The 17,054-nt window shown below is 34.9% G+C and overlaps 1 pseudogene; it reads right to left on the minus strand.

Moving 5' to 3' along the window:
• On the minus strand, positions 2,861-6,633 carry LOC107644167 (annotated as a pseudogene).

The raw sequence follows: 17,054 nt of genomic DNA on the forward strand, positions 1-17,054 counted from the left end.
TAAAAACATTAATATGTTAATTTCCTAAACTATCTAAACTATTAATTATGTAAAGTACTGAATTTGATATTTAATTATATAGAGTACTTAATTTGACATTTATTAATTTTTTAAATTATATTGCAAAAAAATTATTAATTTAATATTATTCGTTTGTCACATGATTAACATATAAAAGATAAAAAAAGTCTACACCTACCAATGGTAGAATAAAAAATTTTCACGCATATTTTGTTAATTTCTTTTTTATTATTTGTAATCTATTTTATATTAGATAATATTATTTTTTATTGATTATTAGTTTGACATATAACACAATAAATGTAGCAATATAAAAACTTTGTTAATTGATTTTTCAAATAATATAGTGACCTAAGATAAGAAATTTGTTAATTGATTTTGTTAATCTCTTTTTTATTTTTAATGTATTTTATATTAAATAATATTATTTTTTATTGATTATTAGATAAACATAAAATATTTAAATATGGTAAAATAAGAACCGTGTTATACATTTTGTATTGTTTCAACCTTAATGATTATTTTCTTCTCTTTATTTTTCTATCTCATGGACTATGTAATAAGTTTTAATTTTTTAATTTATTTATATATATATTCTATTTTTTAAACCATTTTATTTTATTAGGTTTTTTAATTTATTTTATTATATTTTTCTTTAAATTTAAAAATTTTAGGATCTAAAACCTTCCATTTAAACGATTCCAGCCATATGATCAAAAAATAGTTCAAGGGAATAAGTTTAAATTTTGATAATTTTCTGAGTTTAATTGAAATAAACATATTGAAGTACAATAATAAACAGAATTATTAATTCAATATTTATTAATGGATAACTACCAGAAAAAAATATTACATAGATAATAGAAATAAGTTGATAATATACAAGCTAATTTAGACAGAAAAAAGAATACGTAACAAAAAGAAGAAATAGATTTTTACCTTTTGTTACATGGTACAAAGATAATATATAACATAATAACTGATAATGTTCTCATATATAAGAATATGAAACTTAATATTACTCTTGTATGGAGTTTCTCTGTCTTTATGTTTATTTTTTTACTTAAAGAAAAGAACAAATATCATTTGACTTTAATTGTTAACTTTTAAGATAAATGAAAAGATGGATCTTTTTATGCATTAGATAATTTAAAAGATATTTATTATATAGGAAGTTAAAAATATTCTGAACTTAAAAAATTATTTAATAACAAAATTGAGTTTGTTTAAAATCATAGATTTTTATCTTTTGTTATTTGGCATAAAGATAATATATAATATCATAACCGATAATGTTCTCATATATAAAAACATGAAATTTAATATTACTCTTTTATGGAGTTTCTCTGTTTTTATGTTTATTTTTTTGCTTAAAAAAATAGAATAAATATCATTTAACTTTAATTTTTAACTTTTAAGATAAATGAAAAGATGGATCTTTTTATGCATTAGATAATTTAAAAGATACTTATTATATAGGAAGTTAAAAATATTCTGAACTTAAAAAATTATTTAATAACAAAATTGAGTTTGTTTAAAATCATAGAGAGAGCGAGAGAGAAAGAGAAAGTTAAAACTTTGTAACTAATTACAAAAACTCACCACCATCAAAGCTATTAAATTTGAGTATATTAAGTGAGGATTAAGAAACAAAGCAGAATAATAAATCTAAAAATTTTCTGTCTCTCTTTCTATAGTATTTTACTTTTAGTAACTATTTTTTATGAATAGTATTCAAATGACAAACAAAATAATAAGAAGATTCGCATTAAATTATGAAAATTAATCTCATCCTTAGAATACGATGACATTATTTCAAAGAATTATTCTCTATATACAAGCATTTTTCCCATACAAGTCTTTACAAGTAATTTATATTCACGCGCTTCGTGCCGTTACTGCACGTTCTTCTTCTTATCGTCGTCATCAACACCACCTCTTCCTTCTCCTCCTTTGCCTCCTTCTTTTTTCATTGGAATTTCTTCTCCTCTTTTTATTGTTTTGAATCCAATCAAGTGGTTGAGGTGTGGTTCAATTTAGAAGTAAAAATGTAGCATTAGAAGAAACATTTTTCTGTATTTGCAACAAATTTGGGTGTAACACGGAAATATTTGGGTGTAACAAGAAGATATTTTGGTGTATTTTAAGAATTTTAGGTGTATTTTTATTCTAATAAGTTCTGCATAATTCAAAACTCTTCCTCTTTTTCCTTTTCATCTTCTACTGCTTCTTTTTTTTTTTTTTATCATTATCACCTTCTTCTTTTTTAACTACAAGAAAATACTTCTATTGCCATGCTTTTAAAGTGTGGCAAAAAGTTGAAAAAAGCATGGCGATAGATTTTTGCCATGTTTTTTGAGCTACCACCATACTTTTGAAAGGGTCACATCGCCATGCTTTTTGAACTACCACCATGCTTTTGAAAGGGTCACATCTACTAGCATGGCGGTTGCTCTATCGCCACACTTTTGGTGACTTATTGCCACACTTTTTTTGCCACGTTTTTTAAATATATTGCCACGCTTAAAAGTTTGCCCTTATGTGAGAGATATGGCCACACTTTTAAAGCGTGGTCATATGAAACGTGCCAATAGAGCTGTGGTCACGCTTTAAAAGTGTGGCGATATCGAGATATAGCCACGTTTTTAAAACGTGACGATAGTAAGAAATACGACCACACTTTAAAAGCATGGCAATAGCCTTATCAAATTAAGAAAAAAAAAAATCATTTTTCTGACTTTACCTTCATCGCTGCACAATATAAATTTTCAATCCTTTTTTATTACCAAACCTATAAATATAGTATGCAATTTTTATTACAAAACAAATCAAACAGTAATTAGTGAAATATAATTTTTGCTATAATTATTTAATACATTAAAAAACTAATATTCAAATACAAAATAAATTTCGAGTTCAAATTACAGTGCAAATGATTACAAGCTCTTCAAACCAAACACAGCCGTGCAAAAACAAAAAAAAACAAAAAATATAAAAAAAATTAATTTTTTACAAACTAGTTATATTTATCTATGCCGTCAATGTCTTCTTATAGTAGGACCTATGTATTGCCTTCTCTTAACCATCAAGTTTTCCGGCGGTTGAATCTCCTCTAACCATGTCACGTCAGATGCTTTATCTACCTCAAGTCCTCAACACCTTTTGTTTAAAACTTAACACGTTAGGATTTGGCTTTTTCTATTAGGCTTATTATTATTAGGACAAGAAGGAGGAAGAGAAGTACTTGAAACATCTTTGATAGGAGGAGGAGACCTTTAGAAATAGGAGCGGTGTCTTCCATTTTCTGTTGAGTATGGTGGGGAAAGTTCAAAGTGCCGATGGTAAGTTCCCGGTCAACTGATTTGATGACAGTACCCTTCAATGGTAATATTCAGAAACAGATTTTAAGAAATAATTAAAATCAAGAAAAAATCATATCATTAAAAAGTATAAATGGAACAAAGGTCTTACAAGATCTGCAAGTTGATCAGCTTCCCAAATTAAATTCTAGCAAGCTTAAAAAGAATCCTAAATTAAATTTTACAATTAATTTATACAATAGAACGATTATTTTCTTCATTGATTTATTCTCACAATGCCAAAAATGTCTCCCCGGGTTGACACCCTTGTCATTCATATCAATTGCAAATGTTTTCCCTCAATTCAAATTCAGAATAATGAACATTTGGTTCTTGGTTTTGACTCATAATTATTTTAGCATTGAACTTTATGCACTGATATTATTTTCAGATTCTTACTGAGACAGGATTCTTACTGACTACTGAGACAGGACTGCAATCGTTAAATAAAGAAACATGTAATTTTTGGGGAAAATCAAAACTAAGTAGAAGATTGCAGAAGATCAAGTTTGATAGTAAATCAAAATTTCAAGACAAAGTTTATAATAGACACAGCTTAAGCACTAATAAAACAGGTTTACACGCATTCAGAAGACTGCAAATGTGAGAAAGATTCATACCAAAGAAACTGATGCAACAAGGTCATTCATCATTATTCCAGCATCAGCCAGGGCAAGACTAGCACATGATATGACAACTGGGAGATAATTAAAAAAAAAAAAATCACAATAGAAGTAGTTTGATTTTTTAATTACGTAGCACTAACATCATCACTTGCAGGCTAAGATATATAAGAAAGTAAAAGGGGCTTACACGTATATGGTAAAGAAAGCTCAAATTAAAAGTCAACTAAATTAACTAAGGCATACATAATTATCTCATCCTTCATGATTCAACAAACGGAGATCCCTTTAAACTTTCGTTACAGCATCATGCCATCATTCAAACAGACAAAGATTCTGACCGTACAAATCACTTGAGATCAAGAATTTACCAATTGATGCATAGTCCACCTTGATACTAAAAAATAGCTTTCAAAGCCATCAACAAACTCTAGTCCAGTTAATAAAGTATCATTGATGCATCCAGGGGCTCCTGTTCATGAGGAACGTAAATCCGGAAGGTTACGGAATCAAGAAAGGAGGAACATAAGAGTATATAAGGAAAAGAATGCTAAGCCCATGACCCAGAGTATGGGAATTTTTACAACCAACTGCATTCTTTTGTAACTTTCATCATCACATACTATATTTATACTCTGGACCATAAATAAAAAAAGTCATCAAAGAAAAGTGACATGTTATTCATAGGAAGCAAACAAAAATGGAAGATGAACATGCTTTGGTACTTATTTTTATGCAATCTGGGGAAAATGTCATTAAAAGATCAAGGTCATACCAAAGAACATAATGAACTAAAGAAAAAACGAAGCTTTGAAGTGAAAAGGCATGATAATTTAGCCTTAGCATTATCACTTCATAAATTTGAAGAAAAGCATTATTGTCAAGAAATTATGCAGCATGGACTACCATATGTACGACTTTCAAGATGGGCAAGTTTCTGCCTAAATGAGTGTTTATAGAGTAATCAAAATATTTGATAGCACAACAAAAATATGTGAAATATTAGAAGATGAGTTTAGTTCCACACATCCAAATACCCAATTAAGAAGAGCATAAAAAAAAAAGACATAGGAATTACCTTGAAAAGGACAAGCCAAGCAATTCTACTTATTCACATATTTGACAAAATCCTGCCAAAACAATGTCCAAACTCACTGGTAAGTATTTTCAAACTACATGGGATAACTTTCTTCTCTAACTCTATGCAATATATCGTAGAAATAGCATGAGTTTTATAAGCGCACATCACGGTGAAGAGGCAAGAAACACAGGATCATGATTCCTCCCATAGAATGGGAAATCAAGTTAACTTTCCTTCCACCAGAGGCTTTGTAAGCAGTTTCCAACTTGGCTTTAAGGCCATCCATCAGCTTGTCAATTCTGCCAACACAAACAAAAATAAGGCACATAGTTATGCTGAAGGGGATTAGTTTCCTTCCTTGATAATTGAAAGGTGGAATACCCATGGGAAACCACTAAACAAATAAATAAATCACTGATTAAACTTGATATTATGCTGAAGGGGCCTAGCAATTTACCTATTGCTTTGGCTGAAGTCATAACCATAACCAAGCAATGTGGTTCCTTTCTTGTAGCCACACCCAACAAGCATGTCAATCATATCATGGAAATGATACACCTCAGTCAAATGTATACATTTCGTAAACTGCAACAACATTTCACATAACAGCAGAAAATCAAATCAAATCAGATCACTTAATTAAAATTCCCAAAAATAACAAAAAATAAAATAGGCTATGTTGAACTGTTGATTATTGGTTTAATCAATTAACAATTGAATAAATTACCAAGGATGGATCTAGAATATCAATTGCATAGAGGCCATGATCATCTTCAGGGACCACAATATCAGATTTCTGGTCAAGTGTTTCAGTGTAACCTGAAAAGTTGAACACAATCTGACTCGGAATCAGAACTAATCAAGTTTATCAGAACATAACATGTATCATTTTGAGTACAAATTTGAAAATTTTACTCCAAAAACAAGCTGATAGAATCACAAAGCTCCATTTCCATTTTCAATTAACCATAGCTTTTAAGAAATGTTTTGATTTGGGGGAAATAGGTGAAACTTACGAAAAGTGAAGGATTGAGAGAAAGGGCAGAAGAGAGCTTTGGACGAGTAAGGATTCGATTGCAGACAGAGATCCATGATTTGCTGACGCAAGCAGCGGAAGCGAACCAACGAGCCGGGAGCCTCGCCAGAATGTTCTGGAGAAGGTCCTCGTTCACTGAACCGAAACTTCCACCGTTCCCGTTGGCTGAGAAGGCGGTAGAGCAGATGAGAAGAGACAATAGAGGAAGGAGGGCAGAGACTGGCGGCGCGGAGGTAGGAAAGGCGATCTCCGTTGGCTGACCGACGCGGTGAGTAATGAGCGCCGAGGGAGTGTGAACGCCAGCAAAGACGGGTTAGGGGATACGACGGAGGGAGCGCCGATAGATGAGAGAGTGCAAGCGACGCCGATGAGCTCTGTCTGAGTGTTAGGGTTTTCAGAGCGCTGGCGTAATGGTGTTACAGCCTTACAGGGGAGAAGAGTAGAAGCTAAGTCTGATGAGTGATGAGTTAGTTGCGCGTTTGGGACTTGGTAGTTTCTTTTTTTTTTTAAGGGAACCTTTTCGCTACGCTTTTCTAGGGGTACTAATAGAGTTATTGGAAATGGGGACACTTTAAAAACGTTTCAATATCAAAAACTTTTCACCACGTTTTAAAAATGTCTCTGTGTTTTTCTATGGTCACGTTTTTGAAGTGTGACAGAAAAAAGCGTGGCCAAATCTCAAATCAATTGCCACCTTCATAAAAGTATGGCTATAGGCCTTTTTTCCACGCTTTTTAAGCGTAGCAAGAAAAAATATGGTCAAATCTCTAATCAATCACCACCCTCATAAAAACGTGACAAGAAAAAAGCGTAGTCATAGGTCTTTTTTCTTGTAGTATTTTTTCTTATTCATCTTTTCCTTTTTGTTTTACCTTCTCAAATTTCTTCTTGTTTTACTCTATTAACAAGAATAAAAAAATCAAACAAAGAAGAAGAAAAAACGCATAATGCTGCAAAATTACTTGGAAGATGATGAACTTACATTCATTTAACTAAAAGAAAGAAAGAAATACGGAAAAAAAGAAGAAAAAATGCAGCATTAAAAGAAACATTTTTCTGTATTTGCAGCAAATTTGGGTGTAATACGAATATATTTGGGTGTATTTTTATTCTGATAAGTTCTGTATAATTCAAAACTCTTCCTCTTCTTCCTCTTCATCTTCTACTGCTTCTTTTTTTATCATCATCATCATCATCATCACCATCTTCTTTTTCTTTTTTTTTTTATTCATCTTTTCTTTTTGGTTTTATCTTCTCAAGTTTCTTCTTGTTTTACTCTCTTAACAAGAATTAAAACAAAAAAATCAAACAAAGAAGAAGAAGAAATACATAATACTACAAAATTACTTGGAAGATGATAAACTTGCATTCATTTAACTAAAAGAAAGAAAGAAATAAGAAAAAGAAGAAAAAGGGGAAAAATGCAGCATTAGAGAATTTTTTTTTCTGTATTTATAGCAAATTTAGGTGTAACACGAAAATATTTGGATGTAACACGAAGATATTTAGGTGTATTTGGTTTCGCGCCTCTATTGTTCTTCCCCTTCCCCTTTCTCCCATCAATATTGATGTTTTCAATCTCATTCCCGCATCTCCCCTTCTCCAACCACCAAACCCAAAACCTCCCTTCAACTTATTCATGTTTCCTTAGTCCTTACAACAACACAACATCTAGAACAAGAAACACCCTCGTCTTCATCCAAACCCCGTGCCGCTGCAACCCCTTCTCCAGCCATATCGATGCCGCTGCAGCCCCCCGCTGACACCCTCGTAGCCTCACTGTGTGCAGCAGTTCCCTCCACAGCCACAGTCGCACCTGTGCCTTCCTCCTCACGTGTCCATTGATGTGGAGAGTGAACAATCTAATAAGGTAAGCAGCGAAAGTTCATGCATTGATAACGAATAATATGCTAGTTGTTCAATTCACTAGACTGGCGGATGGTTATTGTGTTTCTTATGAGGATGGTTAGTTTAAGTAAATACAAGTAAAACATGCTCAATGTTCAGTTCAATAAGTATGCAGATAGTTATTTTAATTCTTAATTGGATAGTTATTTTGTTCGATTCGATAATGTTGGGCGAGGGAAATATTGATTTGGTAAATTAGGGTATAAAAGTTAAAATTTTGAAATAACTGAATAGAATTTTTGGTTTGAATAATTTAAGTAGTATTTTTTTTATCTTTGTTCGGCCAAATTTCTAGACCATTATTTATAGAGAAAAATCCAAAATAGCCCCTAACAATTACCTCGAAAGAGAACGAGACCCTTGACAAAAAAAATCCAACCTGGCCCTGACAATTACCTCGAAAGGACAACGAGGCCCCTGTGCCAAAAAACGCCAATGTAATTTTTTTGGCACAGGGGCTAATCAGTTCCAAAAAAAAAGATCAGGGGTCGGATTTAGTGTTTTTTTTTCTTGGGAGCCTCGTTGTCCTTTTGAGATAATTGTCAGGGGCCGAGTGAGGTATTCACTCTTATTTATATGGAAAAGTATAGGTAGACAATGAAAATATTAAACAATGTAAACAATAGATATATCAGATGTTCATTTTACTAGTGTACGAATGGTTATTTTAATATTAAAATTTAGATGATTAATTTAGAGATGTAGTGTGTTTTTATTTGATTGGTGGTTGTTCGTGTTGTTCAAAATAGTCATTGTTCCCCTAGCATTCCCCTATTTATATTGTTCAGATGCTCGGTTGTCTACCTAGCTAAGCCGAAAAAAAAAATGTTAGGGTTCTTGACGTTTTCGGCCGTCTGTCTTCTTCCGCCTCCACTGTTTGTGCATTGTGTCTCACTGTCGCCGCCCTGTTTCTCTTCCTGGCCACTAACTCTGACTTCATTCCTTCTTCCTCCACCTCTGCTTCTTCCACCTACTCCAAACGCATCAAGGTTCCATTCTTTTTGCATTTTCTATGAAAACTACATGGAGTTTGATGAAGCTCTTGTAGTTAGAAATTAGGTCTTGTTTTTGAGGATGTGGACAGGTGGTTGATCGATTAATTTCATGGTGACTATAACTAAATGATGATGGTAAGTATATAAATTCACTGTGTTTGAGGAACAATAGATTCTTAGTTTGGTACATATTTGCATGTGTAAGTGTAGTAGGCAGATATGAATTTATATTGTTCATGTTTGATTGTAAATTTGAACTGCCTTGATATTAACAAGTTGGTTTCCCTGTGTCTGCATCAATTTATAATTTTTCTCTTGAAGTTGTGTTGCTTTTAGTTATGCTTCTTCCTGCCACTTTAATCCTAGCTTGATTCTCATTTTCAATTGCCGAGCACTTTTCTTCAAACTCTACTCCTCCTCTTCTTCAACTCTTCTACTCCAGTCTGTGTTGTCAGAAATTAAATGAGTTACTTGTCAATTTGTCATGGTGTTAATTATGAAGTGAAAAACTGTGAGTTGAATCCCATTTTGGACCCCAAAATTTATAGTTACCAAATTAAAACCCTCAAATATTGAATCGTGCCCCACGTTTACCCTTGTCGATAGTTCCGTTAACGGAACGCTGATGTGGCACGTTAAGTCGCCAGCGTGTGTATCCAAGTGTCATGTAGCTTGCCAGGGTGGATTCTTGATGAGTGAATGATGTGGCCAAATTTGAATCAACTCAATTTAACCCCTCCATAGATGATAAAACCCTAATTTGCAACCCTCCTTTTCGAATACGATGAAGACTGTGCTGGAGAAATGATGAGTTCAGGAAGCCAACCTGTAGTGAGTTCTGCACGATCACGTTCTCATGGGGCTTCCCTGAGGAACCTTAATGGTGGGAGGTTGGGAAAGATTCCTAACTGGTGTGGTTGTGGAATGCGTCCAGTGCTTCGCTGGTCTGGAACAAATGCTAATCCTGATCTCCTTTTATGGGTGTCCAAATTATAATGTAAGTTCTCAATGTCGTCTTCTTCTTCCTCAATGTGTTGCTACTGGTATTTGTGGTTGATGAGTAATCTTAAGATTTTTTCTTTTTGCTGGTTGTTGCAAAATTGGCAAAGTTCTGGGAGAATGTGGTGTGGTTTCTTTATGTGGGCAGACAGTGAAGAAGAACAGAGTTTAGTGGACAAAACACAACCTACAAGCAGTGATGATAGTTGGAAGATGAATTTAGCATGGAGAATTACTTCAACGGAAGTTGAAATTAGGTGTTTGAAAATATGGATTAGTATTTTAAGTTTGGTTATTTGTTTAGTTGTGTTTCTGATTGTTATGTATGGTGTAAGTATGATTAAATTTTGATTAAAAGTGTGGGCCTGAAGGTGTGTACTCTGAGGGTGAATGAAAGTATTGTATTCAGATTTTCATGAAAAAGAAGCATGGTTTTAGCTCCTCTGGTACATATGTCATATTGCAATAGTAAGAAAGGAAAGCTAAATATTAAACATATTTGTACCATTCATAAACCTGAAATAAAGTGTCTACATTTAGTGAATATCCAAAAGCATTGCTTGCCAACAACTGAACAAATATCCAGAAAGTCATTAACAAAATACATCCAGAAATTCTTTAACAAAATAGCCAAGTATTTGGACACACACATATAACCATGTTCCAGTGACACAAGATAAACATAATTAAGAAAACAACTACCCCAACTATAATAGTCTATCACAACTAAACATCATTCATTTCTTCCTAGGAGGTTTGAATGCTGGCTTCACTCCTGGTGTTGGGACAAATTTCATGAATTCAGCCATCATTGAAGATGTTCCAGCACTTGCTCCTTGCAATGGGTCAACACTTGATGATCCTGGGGCTGGAAATGCTTTCCTCTTAGGCTGTAATTTGTCGGGCCTCGTTGCAGGAGTCACCTATGATTGCATGAGTATAATACAAGTCCCCGTCAGTCAAAGTTAAAATTAATTTAAATAGATATTTTTTTTAAATAACCATTAAAAACACAAATAATAGGACATATCGGAATCCTACTTGTTCCTGATCTCCATTATCTGGTTGTGAAAAATGGGTCTGTGAAAGCACAATCTCCGAAGGAGCATTTGTTGGGGCTGCAGAAGTAGCAACATTAGTTGCTGCAGAAGTAGCAACACCAGTTGTTGAAGAAGTGGCAACACCAGCTGCTGCAGAAGTGGCAACATTAGTTGCTGCATTAGCACCCTTTTGTTTCTCCTTAGCTATTACAGCTGCTGCAGTAGCAGCAAGGGCAGCTGCAATATCATCAGCTTTTCTGTGGGAGCAACTTCTCTTCGTGTGACCTTTTGTCCCACAGTAAGCACAAGAAAACTCCTTGTACTTTCTAGGTAGCTTTGTTGCATCTGTCTTACTCTTCTTACTTCCTGAAGGCTCTTCATCTGCATCCTTTCGTCGTTTCTGCTTCAAAGGACCTGGCTTCCTCCGAATCTTGGGAGCCTGGGGCCTACTATACTGAGACTTCTCCCACATTGCTTGTCCAGGGATGGGATTCAAGGAATGCTTATATGTTTCTTTATATGAATCCATTGTCAACCACTTGTGACAATAGTCTTCAGGATTCCCATTGAGTCTAGCTATTGCAGCACATGCGTGGACACATGGCATGCCTGAAATCCAGATTATATTCAATCAAAGAGGAGGTTCAGTCACAAATAGTTTATATTCATTCACGTCACAAACAGTTTATATTTCAATCAACGTTACAATTCCTACAAAAGTTGCCAATGAGACCTCATATGTACTTCTAAGACATTTTATAACTACTACCAAGTAAGAAAAAAAAAAGAATCTTATACCTGTGATCTGCTAGAATCTGCATGTGCATATATGCTTTTCCAAGTCAACAGCCATGTTTGTTGGAAATCCATGAATCTCAAATTTATGATAGCCATCATCACCACACCACACCGGACGCCATTTTTGTGACTCCTTCCTTATCTTCTCTAGTCTGCTCCTCTGAATAGGAGGTAACCTGCCAATGTGGTGTTGCAGCTTCACTTTGTTTTTTTGCAATTGTTCTCATCACGAACATGCGTACTTCCTCTAGTAGAGTGAGTATAGGCTTTTTCCTATACTCCTTTATCCTTGCTTTGAAGACCTCGCACGCGTTATTACAAATGTTATCCAGCTTCAGATCATGACTAAAGTATGCCTTCGTCCAACTTTCCTTTGGCCATTTGTTCAAGTAGGCCCAGGCTTCCTCATTCTTTCTCTTTACTTTCTCCATTTTCTGTTCAAAACCATGCCTAGTTGTCTCTCTTGCACATTCCCATAACATGGTTCTTAACTCTTGTGTGTTCCACTGCTTGTTAAAGTTCTTCCATAGGTGCCACACACAAAACCTATGGTGCACTCCAGGCATCAATTCACGGACTGTTGGAATTAACCCCTGCCATCATATGACTCTATCTGTTAGCAATTACTGTTATCGAGCCCCAATTAAGCCCCCCAAATAAACAGTTATGACTCTATCTAAACCCTTAAATTTAAATTATGTCCCAACAGAGTCCTTGATAGTTGCAGTCAAATTTTTTTAAAGCTTAAATATTACCTTTTGCATGTCAGACATAAAGCACAATTTTTTAGAGGCTACATCACCCAGATCATCTAACAGAAGCTCCATAAACCATCACCAGTTTTCCTTGTTCTCAACCTCTACAATGGCCCAAGCGATGACATATATATGGTTGCTGGCGTCTTGTCCAACTGCGGCTAGTATTTGTCCTCCAAAAAGGCTCCATCTAGCCCAATTAGAGGCCGACACCCAGCCTTGAATCCTTTCTTGCATCCATCGAGACATATGTACATTTTTTCGAAAGTTGGTTCTCCTTCAGGCTGCGGCTTCACTCCTATTTTAATAGTTGATCCAGGGTTACTTTTCAATAGTGTCTCTGCATAGTCTCTAAGAAGTGTGTATTGTGCTGCCGCATCTCCATATACAATGTTCCTTGCATCACTTAAGGCTCTAGTCAGAGAGGACTTATTGAGGTCAATATCACACTTCCTCTTGAAGTAATCAGACGCTTCTCCATGTTTCAGGTTAGGATATTTTCTTATTTTCTTTACCAGCTTTGAGGCTAACCACTTCCTATTTGCTGCCCTATTTTTAGTTCTCCTTGCACATATGTGGTTGTTGTTGAATGTTTTCATCTGCCAGCAAGTCCCTTCATGATCCATAGAGGCATATGCAACCCACTTACAACCCTCCTTCTTGTACTTGCAAACAGCTCTCACCCTATAACTCTCATTTCTTTTGAAATTGATTTGCCTCCCCTCTTGTATGGTGAACTTTCTCACGGCCTCAATAAAATCATGTTTGCTATTGAACTTCATCCCGACCTCCAACTTTAGCTCACCAAATCTTGCTCCCTTGATGAGACGCAGAAGCTGGTGAATTAAAAATTATTAAAATAGTTACGTTGCAAGTATAGTTCTTAACTCACCGAAAATCTGCCTATCAATTTAGAAATATGTCACAGAGAGTTAAATTAAAAATTACTGGGAGTTTTAAGTCCCAGGTCGTCTCCCAACGAATTGCAGAAAAGTGTGCTATCTTATTAATCAGATGTTCAAAGAAGTTGAGCTAAGTAAATTGGAATGTAAATTGAGGAAAATTAAATAATATGAATAAAAGCCTTGACTGGGAGTTGATTGGTTGGAATTTCTACTATTGATGGGGTGATTGTAAGATTAATTTATAATTAATGGTTGTTCTGTTTGGTTATCCTTTACTAGGTAAGGGAAAGTCAAACAAGTTGGAATGCCAGATCTGTTCACAAGTTGCAACCCACTTAGTTCAACGGGATTGGCGTCGGTGACAAGATAGCAATCCAACAATTAACCCAATTACAAATTTTCTTTCAATCCTTCCAACTCAAGAGTTCCTTTTAATCAACTCCCCATCAAGTAAGGAAACTACTCACGCATTGTAAATAAAGAATCCATAGCACATGAAAGGGAATTAAAAGAAGACATGATTATTAGAATTGAAATTGAATTAAAAAGAAATAATCCTTGCATTAATTAATCAAAAAAATATTCGAATAACAAAATTGAACAAAGCAAAGAACATGGAAGAATGAAACCAAGTTAAGAAAACAAACTAGAATGATGAAGTCTTGATAAGGAAATAACTCTTCTCAATGTTCCAATGCTGAAACCAATTGAAAATTAAAATTCTAAAAACCTAGAGAGAAAAAAACCTAAGAGAGTAAAACTAGATCTCTCCACTGTTGACTGAATGAATGTGTTATTTGTTTCTGCATGTTCTCTGACTCTAGTCTGCTGTTCCGGGCCGAAAATTGGGCCGAATTAAGGTCCAAAATTGCCCCCAACAAATTCTGTAGATTATGCAGATCGCACATGTCACGCGATCGCGTCGTCCATGCGGACGCGTCATTCGCGCTTTTCCTCGCCACGCGTTCGCGTCGTCCACACTACCGCGTCGCCTGAGCTTTTCCAATCCACGCGGTCGCGTGAGCCATGCGGCCGCGTCACTGCGATTTGCTCTCCTTCGCGCGGTCGCGTGAGCTATGCGACCGTGTCACTTCTCGCTGGTTATCTCCTCAAATTTTTGTGTTCCTTCCATTTTTGCTAGCTTCCTTTCCAATCTCCAACTCATTTATGCCCTGTAAAGTCTGAAACACTCAACACACAGATCACGGCACCGAATGGAATAAAGGAGAATTAAAAATAAATAATTAAAGTCTCTAGGAAGCAGTTTTCAAACATGTAATAAATTCAGGAAGGAAATCTGAATGCATGCTAATTTAATGAATAAGTGGGTAAAGATCATGATAAAACCACATAATTAAACACAATATAAACCATAAAATAGTGGTTTATCAACCTCCCCACGCTTAAACATTAGCATGTCCTCATGCTTAATTGAAGGAGATAAGGAAATAAGTATGAACATGTAGAAACTCATGAAATGCAATGCAAACCTATATACATATAAATAAATGCAACTATATGATTCTTGTCCACTTGATCAAAAGTAAATAAGCTCTTCAAAATAATTACAAATCAAATTCCACTAATTTTATCATTACACAATAAAACAGATAAAAGTGCAAGAAGATAGCTCATGAAAGCAGGGAACTTGAAAATTCAAGTATTGAACCCTCGCTGATAATGTATGTACGCTCTAACCTCTAGTGTATAGGGTGGTCACTCTATCCTTCTCTAATCATGATTTCTAACTTTTGTTCTTCTCCTAACCAATCAACAACAGTTAATATACCAATGCAAACATCATGAGGTCTTTTCAAGGTTGTAATGGGGCTAAGGCATAGGTAGGGGTGTATATTTGGTCAAGTGAGCTAATAAATTGAATCTTTAATTAACCCAAGCTCTAACATAACTTGTATACACTTAATGTCATCTTTAAAGTTCATACCTAGCTACCCAGAATTCCCTTTTTCAATCCATACTCATGTATCAACTTATATTTTGGTTCTATTATATGTGCACTGATCTTTGAATTCTGAATTTAACATTGGGGTAATTTTGTCCCCTTATTTATTTATTTATCAATTTTTTTTGCTTAAAATAAATAAAGCTTATCAATGCACATAGATTTTTCATTCTTATAATTTCACATGAGTAGGTATCCAAATTCCCTTAAAATTTTTCATTATACATTCCCTTAACAACTTTTGTTCCCACAATTTCCCATACTTAACTAGCACACACAATTCTATCTTAAGCTAACCAAAGATTCAATTTGGGATATACAATTGTTTTTCGGCTTAAGGTTAGTAATGTGGTGAAATATCGAACAAATGGGAATTAAAAGCTCAAAGTGGTTAACAAAGATAATTTAAAAGGGTATGCTTAATTTGGATAAGTGAGTTTAAATAAATAATGGCCTCAATCATGTGCAAGCATACAAATATAATAGCTATTGGACATATAAGATAAAACAAAATATAGATCACAATCATAGAGAAGTAAACACACAGAAATGAAATAATTATGGTTAAATAATGTAACCATTCATAAAGGCTCAAATCTTTCACAGGTTGTGTGTTTTTTAACTTAAATATCATGTTCCAAATACAACTCAAGCAAATTTATCATAAGAATTTTTGAAAAATTAGTGAAATTTTGTTCCAAAGATAGATTTTTAAAAGAAACTTATTGTCTTTTCAATCAAGTAGAACATGCATGCAACTATTCTAACCTATGCAATTTATTCTATTCTATAAAGGAAAGAAAATCTAACTAAAATATCCTAATTATTGGTGCTAGAGAAGAGAAATTACCTCCGAAAGTCAGGTACTGACCGACCTCCCCACATTTAAGGCTTTGCACCGTCCTCGGTGCCATCTGTCAGGAACAGGGGTGGGCTGGTAGCAGTATCTCTATCATCGGGACCATCATGGCTCCCAGTGCTAGTAAAGGAAGTGGAGTCCGGGGTGTCTGAGTCTCTGAAGCGTCCCTTGAGTAGCTCTTTGAGGTGTTTGAATCGGCGCTCGTTACGGCGCTCTCTTATCTTTGCTTTCTGTTCTTGTCGATCCAACCGTTCGATTATCTGCTGGAGTAATTTCTCAGTTGTAGATGCTTGTGGTATTGAAGAAGGATTATCTTCAACTGGAGCAGTAGGAAGGCTTGTAGTGGCTGCTGAGAGTCTGAGGTATTTTCCGTTAGGGACATATTGATCATCTCGTGGAAGCATGGCTTTGGTGTCCCCAGCTCTGTAGGAGACTCCAGCTGCTGAGACAAGATCTGAGACCAAGGCGGGGAAAGGTAGGTTGCCCGCAATTTGTACGTGTTCCATAGCATTCCAGATATGTCTTGAGAGATTCAGAGGTTGGTCTGTAAGGATGCACCATAGTAGAACAGCCATGTCCGCAGTGAAAGAGGACTCATGAGTGCTCGGAAAGATGTAATGGGACATGATCTGTGCCCATACGCGAGCCTCCAAGGTAAGTGCTGAAGCTAAGATTCCCTTAGGGCGGGTACGGTGGTATCCGTAGATCCAAC

The sequence above is a fragment of the Arachis ipaensis genome, chromosome B05, assembly GCF_000816755.2.
Source record: "Arachis ipaensis cultivar K30076 chromosome B05, Araip1.1, whole genome shotgun sequence".
Classification (NCBI taxonomy): Eukaryota; Viridiplantae; Streptophyta; class Magnoliopsida; order Fabales; family Fabaceae; genus Arachis; species Arachis ipaensis.